This window comes from Molossus molossus, unplaced genomic scaffold, assembly GCF_014108415.1.
Source record: "Molossus molossus isolate mMolMol1 unplaced genomic scaffold, mMolMol1.p scaffold_m16_p_18, whole genome shotgun sequence".
Taxonomy (NCBI): domain Eukaryota; kingdom Metazoa; phylum Chordata; class Mammalia; order Chiroptera; family Molossidae; genus Molossus; species Molossus molossus.
In genome coordinates, this window is record NW_023425353.1 from 52,793,552 (window position 1) to 52,802,822 (window position 9,271).

Consider the following 9,271-nt stretch of genomic DNA (forward strand, 5'->3'; position numbering starts at 1 on the left):
GTTAGAGCGTTGGCCCTTGGACCAAAGAGTCGAGGGTTGGTTCCATTCTGGTCAGGGGCACGTATCTCGGTTGTGGTTCAGTCCCTGGCCTTGGTCAGGTTGGTGCAGGAGACAACCAATCGATGTGTCTCTCTCACGTCAATGTTTCTCTCTCTCTCTCCCTCCCACTCTATTTAAAGATAAATGGAAAATATCCTTGGATGAAGATTTTTAAAAATAAAATAAAAGACCAATAAAGATTTTAGGGTTTTATGAACAAACACTTGTATCAGGGAGCCATTTTGATGGATGTGCCCACACAGAAAACTGTCATCATTCATTAATGAATAAACAACAATGAATAGTTAAATTTATGTAGAAAAGATACACTGAATAGAAGAACGATTCATTTAAGTTTTGAAGAATATTCATTTTTCTCCTTTAATATTAAATAATTAATTAAAAATTTTTTCTTTATTGATTTTAGAGAGAGGAAGTGAGAGGGAGAGAAAGATAGAAACATCAATGAGAGAGAACATGGATTGGCTGCCTCCTGCATGCCCTCCACCGGGGATCCAGCCTACAACCTGGGCATGTGCCCTAACCTGGAATCAAACCAGCAACCTCTTCATGCATGGGTCAATGCTCAACCACTGAGCCACACCAGTCAGACTAAATAATTAATATATTTATATGCAGGGGTAAAAATAGTCACAAAAAGATAGTTTAGGAAAATATATCATGATGAGATTTTATTCATTCAAAAAATAATTTGGTACTACTATTTCAACTGAGTTTTTTTTTTTTAATTGATTTTAGAGAGAGAGGAAGGGAGAGAGAGAGAGAGATATGTAGAAACATTGATGAGAGAGAACATTGATTGGCCACCTCCACAACATGGGCATGTGCCCTGACTGGGAATCGAACCAGCAGCGACCTCTTGGTGCATGGGTCAATATTCAACCACTGAGGCACACCAGCCAGGCTCAGTTGAGATTTTAATTTGTCAGCAGTTCCTACTCAAAAATTTCAGTGGCTCTTATCAATATTAGCACAAATAGGTAACAATGTGGATACAAAGTTGGGTCCTAGAGGCTGTTCTACAATGAGACCACAGAAATGTCCAATGTGGCAAAATAGAAAGTGATATGTGCCATAAAAAAGATACAAATTAAATGTGCTTGGAATTCACAGCAGAGAGAAATGACTTAGCATTAAACGATCAGCATGGGGGGAGCTTCAAGCTGGGGACTGCTTAGGTTTGGACTTGCAGAAACAGGAAGGGGTACTACACGCAGAGGCAACGAGGGTTCATATAGACACAGATTACGGAGGTTTCTAAGGACGGATAGGGAAGATAAGCTTGGGGTCAAATTTTAGAAGCCCTAACAAATCAGGCTAAGGCTTTCCTTTGTTGTTGAACAATGAGGGGAACTGTGGTGGAGAAGTGAAATGGCCCCGAAGTCTTAGGGATATTTTTCCAGCAGCCCCTGTGTCCACTGAATTGATTACAAAGAGCCAGGTAGGGAGTGTTGTAAAAATTCAGGAAAAAGGGGATAGGGACATAATCTCTGGCATTAGTCATGGAAACAGAAGGGATGGCTCCACAAAATCCTGTGGAGGGTAAAACTAGTAAGATTTGGTTTGTTTGATCATCAGAATCACTTGAAAGCAAAGATTTCTGAACCTTACGCCCAGAGTTACCGACTCAGTGGATCTCGGGTAGAACCTGAGCATTTGCATTTCTAACAAGTTCCCAAGTGCTGCCAGGGCTGCTGGTGCTTCCAGTGCTGCTGGTGCTGCTGGTGCTGCTGGTGCTGCTGGTGCTGCTGGACCAGGACCGCCCTTTGAGAACCACTGCTCTCGTAGGACATTGCACATCGAAACTGCACTCATAATCCTGTCGCCTTGTTTCCAGGTTTTGAATCATTTGTTTTAATTTTTTTTCTTTATTGATTTTAGAGAGAGAGGAAGGGAGAGGGGGAGAGAGATAGAAACATCGATGGGCCACCTCCTGCATGCCCCCCACTGGGGATTTGACCCACAACCTGAGCATGTGCCCTGACAGGAATCGAACCAATGACCTCTTGGTGCCTGGGTCGACACTCAACCACTGAGCTACACCGGCCGGACTGAATCATTTGTTTTTGTTTTTTTTATCCTCACCCGAGGACATTTTCCCATTTTTTGTTCAGACAGAGTCAGGGGGAGAGAGAGGAAGAGAGAGAGAGAGAGAGAGAGAAACATCGATGTGAAAGGGACACATCGAGTGGTTGCCACCCACATGACCAACCAGGGCCGGGGACAAACTGCAACCGAAGTACGTGCCCTTAGTGGGAACCGAACCCGGGTCTCTCTGGACCACAGGCTGACACTGTAACTGCTGAGCCAAACTGGCCAGGGCTGAATCATTTGTTTTAATGAAGGAAAGATGGAGAACTCGGATCAGGACCCACTGTGGTTGCAGTGCCAGAGGGCTTCAAGTGGAGACCTTCGTAAATAATTTCAAGTAAGGACCTGGAACAATGGAGGAGACGAAGCATTGGGAGATACAGAACTGACCCATACAAATGTGAAAGGGATGAACGTACAGAGAGAAGAGGACTTGGGCTAGAACTTTGTGAGAGTGGGAGAGAAGGTAAAGAGGGGCCAGAGAAATAAAGGTGTTAGAGAGCTGGAGACGAAGCACACAAGGCAGAAGGATTTTTAGAAGTGGTCTAATTGCACTAATACATTTAGAGTAGTTAGCTGAGAATTGTGGACCATAAACAAGGGCGGGTTTTATGGAAAGTAACTTCACAGCGTGATCTGATTATAAATTCCTAACTGGACAGGTCAAAGTGGGTAGTCCTGCCCCAGGCATATAACTTTTTAGTAAAAGGTTTATCTTTGCCTTACCCAAGTCCTGCCCATTTTTTCTGTGCATCTAGGTTAACACACCTTTGAAATAACCACCCTCAAAAGAGCACATCATCTTAAGTAACCTGTTATCCAGTTCCCACCTTTCTCCCACCTCCATGTCTCCTCCTTAATTTCAAATGCATAAAAGAAGCTGCAAAATGGTGATTCTCCAGAGCATTTGAGATCCTGCCCCACCCCCCGCCCCCACCCCCACCTATGTGGCTCAAATAAACTCCTAATATTCTCTACAGGTTTGGACATGTTTTTACATTGACAGTACACTTGCCTAAATAATTTACACGTGGGCCCTGGCCGGTTTGGCTCAGCGGTTAGAGTGTCGGCCTGCGGTCCAGAGAAACCCAGGTTCGGTTCCTGCTAAGGGCATGTACCTCGGTTGCGGTTTGTCCCCGGCCCTGGTTGGTCATGTGGGTGGCAGCCACTCGATGTGTCCCTTTCACGTCTATGTTTCTCTTCTTCTCTCTCCCTCCCACTCTATCTGAACAAAAAAATGGAAAAATGTCCTCCGGTGAGGATTAAAAATAATAATAATAATAATAATTTACTCATGGGACTAGTATTTAAATTACCTGCATGTAAATTGAAAGTCCTTCCCTGGTGGCTATAAACACATTTTTGTAACACTTTACAGTTTAGAGAGCAACCCCACATCCTCCATCTCATTTATGCTCATTAATAACTTCAGAGAGCTGATGGAGAATATAGGTTGGTTAAGACTGAAGGCCAAGGAAAAGTGCCGTTTTTCTTGTCAACATTTCCAAACACCTCTGAGTGGACGAGGGTGCCACAGAAACAAAGAGACATTTGGATCAGTCTTTCCAGGGATGATAGCTTATCAAAGTTCCTCTCTCAACTAAACTAGTCTTGAGAATAAACAAACACAATCGTCAGTCTCCACATTTCATTGATACCAGCAGAGGGCCACAATGGCAAAGGAATGTTAATAATGCCTTTTGTTTTAGGGTTTCTGCACTAGGTATGAAGAGTTTATTCCTAGGTGGTATTTTGGGGGTGGGGGAGACTATGGATCACTTAGCCTGCTGGCTCCTACCATCAGTTCATTGTCCTTTAGTCCAGAACAGTTGGATGACATTCATGAGAGATTCGATGAAAAAAAGGTGGGATCTTCTGATTTCCTGGGGAAGTGAGGGTGGGGCTCAGTTTGGTATCTGGATGACAGAGAATCCTGTCATCACCAGGCAACCCTAACAGTCTTGCGTCGTACTGAGTGTCATTTCTATATATATTGTCTTCCATCTTTCCTCGCTGTTGGTTAAATATTATTTTTTGGAAATATGAAACATGAACAAAGATTTCAAAAGTAAAATATACAAACACTTAGAGAAATGTCACTTAGTCTGCATCCCTTCCATTTCATTCCTGCCCATTTCGTTCCTAACCTCCTTCTGCAGGTTAACAAATTTTGTTTGTTTCCTGTATTCCCTTACTGAAAAGAGACAGATCCCATCTTGGAAGTAGCTCCATATCAGTTCACAGAGATCAGTTTCTTTTTTCTGTTTTATTTTATTTGATTTGTTTTTTTAAATTATTTTTGTTACAGATGTTTCTCCTTTTTCTCCCATTGACACCCTTCTCCCGGTCCCGCCCCACCACCAACAGCGTTGTTGTCTATGTCTACTGGTTATGCATACATGCATATAATTTCCTTGGTTTATCTCTTCCCTCCCCCCTACCCCCTGTCTTTTTTCAATTTTAAAAATAACTGTATAGTACCCCATTGGGTTTATTCACCAATTGCCTATGTACAAGCATTTAGGTTTTCCAACATTTCGAATTTGTGTGATATAATTTTTGTATTGTCAGCTATGTGTCTTTAGGTTAACTTCTTAGGCATGGGATTACTTTTGCATGTGTAGTTTTGTTAAATACTACAAATTTCTCTTGATACAGATTGCAGTATTTTGCACTCCCAGGAGCAGTGAATGAATACACCTATTTCTCCATCACTTCGCCAACAGAGTGTGTTGTTAAGCTTTGGAATTTTTTTTATTTGGATAGGGAGAAATAATATTTCAGGATAGTTTTTTTTTTTTTTTTAATCCTCACCCGAGGACATTTTTCGATATTTTGTTCAGATAGGTGGGAGGGAGAGAGAAGAAGAGAAACATCGACGTGAAAGGGACACATCGAATGGCTGCCACCCGCACAACCCAACCAGGGCCGGGGACAAACTGCAACCAAGGTACATGCCCTTAGCGGGAACCGAACCTGGGTCTCTCCAGACCACAAGCCAACACTCTAACCACTGAGCCAAACCGGCCAGGGCTATTTCAGGATAGTTTTAATTTGCATTTCCTCTATGAGGAAAGGTGAACATGTTTTTATATGTTCAAGGGCATTTTTATATTATTTTTGACTTGTCTTTTTGTGTCTGCTGCCTAGTTATTTATACTCTCTAGGGATTTTGGTTCCCCCACCTCTATGTAAGAGTTCTTCATATATTAAGACTATCAACCCTTTATCTGGAATATCTTATAAATATTTTCTCTCAACTTTTTTTTTTTTTAACTTTGCTTTTGGTGCAATTTGGCATTCTGTGCGTTGTTTTTTTTTATTTAGTTAAATTTAATTTTTTTTTATTACATGTGGATTAAATTAAAATTAAAAAACCTTTCCCCACTCAGATCAGAAAGAACTTACCCACATCTTCTTTTAGAACTTTTAGGGTTTCATATTTTACATTTAGGTCTGGTACATTTGGAGTTTATTCTTGTGACTAATGTTGGGTATGGATCCAATTTTATCTTTCAAATAGCTAGCTGTTGATCTAACACTACAATATATTATATACTTTTTTTTTCTTTATTGATTTTAGACAAACAGGAAGGGAGAGGGAGAGAGAGAGAAACATTAATGAGAGAGAACATTGACTGGCCACCTCCAGCATGCCCTCCACTAAGGATTTGGCCCACAACCTGGGCATATGCCCTGACTGGGAATTGAACCGGCGACCTCTTGGTGCATTGGTTGATGTTTGATCACTGAGCCACACCGGCGCCGAGCTTATATACCATTTATAGATATAGGTATAGATATAGATATAGATATAGATATAGATATAGATATAAACTTTTTTGGGTAGAAATAGCACACAAGAAGGCAGTAGAGTTTTCAGAAGTAGTCCAATTACACTAGTGCAGTGGTTCTCTACCTTCCTAATGCTGACCCTTTAACACAGTTCCTCAAGTTGTATGTGGGCGTATTTGCATGTGGGTGGGCCCGCCTGGGGACGGATAGAGGAGCGGTGTCTCAGTTCCTCAGACCATCGGAAATAGGTGTTTTCCGATGGTCTTAGGTGACCCCATGAAAGGGTCGTTCGACCCCCAAAGGGGTCGCGACCCACAGGTTGAGAACCGCTGCTGACTAATGAGAGTAAATAGCTGAATATCTTGCTTGAATATTTGCTCATGGGACTAGTATTTAAGACAATTATGTAACTTAAAATTCCTTCCCTGGTGATTATAAAAACTTACATTTCTGTAACACTTTACAGGTTAGACCACATCCTTGATCTCATTTATCCTCATTTATAACTGCCCCTGACCAGGTTGTCCACCCACTTATACAAATGATGAAATTAAGGTTACAGAACAATAATGATTTTTCTACAGTCAGGCTCTTAGTAGATGGAGTAGCCCAGCTCTCTTGGCCCTTCCACTGTCTTCCACAGCATGATGGCAAATCTTGCACATCAAGAGTCTCATGGCTTTATTGAGGGGAAGAGCTCATTTAAGGGAGGAGAATGTCACTAACACGCTCAGACATTTATCATACGAGGCAGGGTTGGATTGCGATTCTATTTTACTTGAAAGTTAACACGGTGTTCCAAATACTACTGAGCATCTACTGCCATTTATACTAGGCTTTGGGAGAGCAGCCAAAGATGTAGTCATCATCTGCCACTTAAATAGTATTTCCCGCCCAGGCTGGTTTGGCTCGGAGATTAGAGCGTTAGCCCGTGGACCAAATAGTCACAGGTTTGATTCCGTTCAAGGGCACATACCTCGGTTGTGGTTCAGTCCCCGGCCTTGGTAGGGGTCGTGCAGGAGGCAACCACTCAATGTGTCTCTCTCACATCAATGTTTCTCTCACTCTCCCCCTCCCACTCTATCTGAAGATAAATGGAAAAATATCCTCAAGTGAGGATTTTAAAAAGATAAATAGTATTTCCCCTCTGAGCAGAACTTGGGGAGACCAGATTTGACACAAACAAAACACAGAATAACATGAGACTACTCAGTTAACTATGGTAAAGTTATAGCTTGTTATAGTCAGACAGAAACCAAATAGAAAAGACTTAAAGGGGGCACATTCTACAGTATGTATATCAATCAAAATTTCTGAATCAAAGCCTTGTCTTGAATTCTAAGCCAACATGGGGCAAAACCAAATGACTAATTTGGCTATCGGATCAGAAAGGGAGTTCTCCAAGTGCCATCAGAGGTCCCCTGGGGGTTCTTGAGCCCTTTGCAGGGGTCCTGCGAGGTGAACACTGTTCTCAGACTTCCACGAGGCTGGTTGGCTTTTTCCTGGGTGGACGTCTGCTTGCCTGGGGGTGGAGTGGAACTCGGGCACTCCAGCACGAAGCAAGGCGGTGGCACCCAGCGGGATTTGCAGGCATCGTATTCTTCATCACTATGTGGGAGGAAAAACGCCATTTCACGAGGATTCCCTTAATGAAGAAGGCAAAATTATTAATTTTATTAAGTTGCAACCATTTGGCCCTGGCCGGTTTGGCTCAGCAGTTGGAGCATTGGCCTGCAGTCCAGAGTGACCCGGGTTCGGTTCCCGCTAAGGGCACGTACCTCAGTTGCAGTTTGTCCCCGGCCCTGGTTGGTCGTGTGGATGGCAGCCACTCGATGTGTCCCTTTCACGTCGATGTTTCTCTCTCTCTCTCTCCCTCCCACTCTATCTAAATAAAAAATGGAAAAATGTCCTCATGTGAGGATTAAAAAAAAAAAAAAAGTTGCAACCATTTGGTACCAGTCCTCTTATTTCTTTTTTTCTTTATTGATTTTAGAGAGAGAGGAAGGGAGAGGGAGAGATAGAAACATCGATGAGAGAGAACATCGATTGGCTGCCTCCTGCATGCCCCCCACTGGGGATCAGGCCCACAACCTGGGCATGTGTCCTGACTGGGAATCGAACCAGCAACCTCTTGGTACATGGGTCAATGCTCAACCACCGAGCCACACCAGGGGGACGGTAGCAGTCCTCTTAACCTGCTGTCTGTGAAGTACAATGTATCTTGAAGAAAAGCCGTTGTGCTGTCGAGGGATGGCTGAACGAGCCACTTTTTCTCCATGTGTACTTGAAGGAACTACTTATCGACCAACTGGTTTTCAGACCTCAGTGTTTAGTAGATATTTTCTCAAAAAATGGATGGAGTGAGCCTGTCAGTACAAAGTACAAGGAATACAATTAATATTAGTGGCTGCATTGATAACATTTGAAGTTTCCAGAGGGGGAAAAAAATAGAACTTTGGAAAACTTGCATCAGCCAGAATTCCCTGACATCATTGTCTGCAACCCTATTTCAGCGAGGGAACAGCTACTTGCTAAGGACATTAATGAGGAGTTGAATGAGGAGAAACTCCCCATATTCTGGCATTTTACCAATTTAGAAGACAAACAATTTCTCTAAAAATGAAAACCGCCCGGCCGGTGTGGTTCAGTGGATTGAGCATTGCCCCAGTTCGACTCTTGGTCAGGGCACACGCCCAGGTTGCAGGCTCAATCCCCAGTAGGGGGCGTGCAGGAGGCAGCCGATTGGTGTTTCTCTCTGACATCGATGCTTCTATCTCTCTCTAAAAAAATCAATAAAAACATATTTTAAAATAAATAAATAAATAAAAATGAAAACCTCTGAATAAGAAAACGGTAGTGAATATTACCACTAAGGCTATTGTTAAGAACCACAAAGGGGATTATAAACTGATATATGATAGCTTCAAAGAAACAGAATTGACAAGTACTATACCAATCTTATGCAAACTCTTTACAAAGACTACAAAGAGGGAATACTTCCCAACTTGCTTTATGAGGCCAACATAATTTTGATAATACATACTGATAAAACATTATGAGAAATGAACATTCCAGGCCATTACATTCTCAGGAGCATAATGCAAAGCCCTAATAAAATGTTAGCAAACCAAATCCAGCAACAAAATAAAACTAATACATCAATATCAAGTTAGATGTATTTCAGGAATACAAAGTTGGCTTAATATTTTTAAAAGGCAATTGACAGAACATAAAAGAGAAAGAATACAATTATCTCAGTAGATGAAAAAACAGCATTTTAAAAAATTCAACAACCATCCTGTCCTGTCTCAGAGGCTGTCAGCAG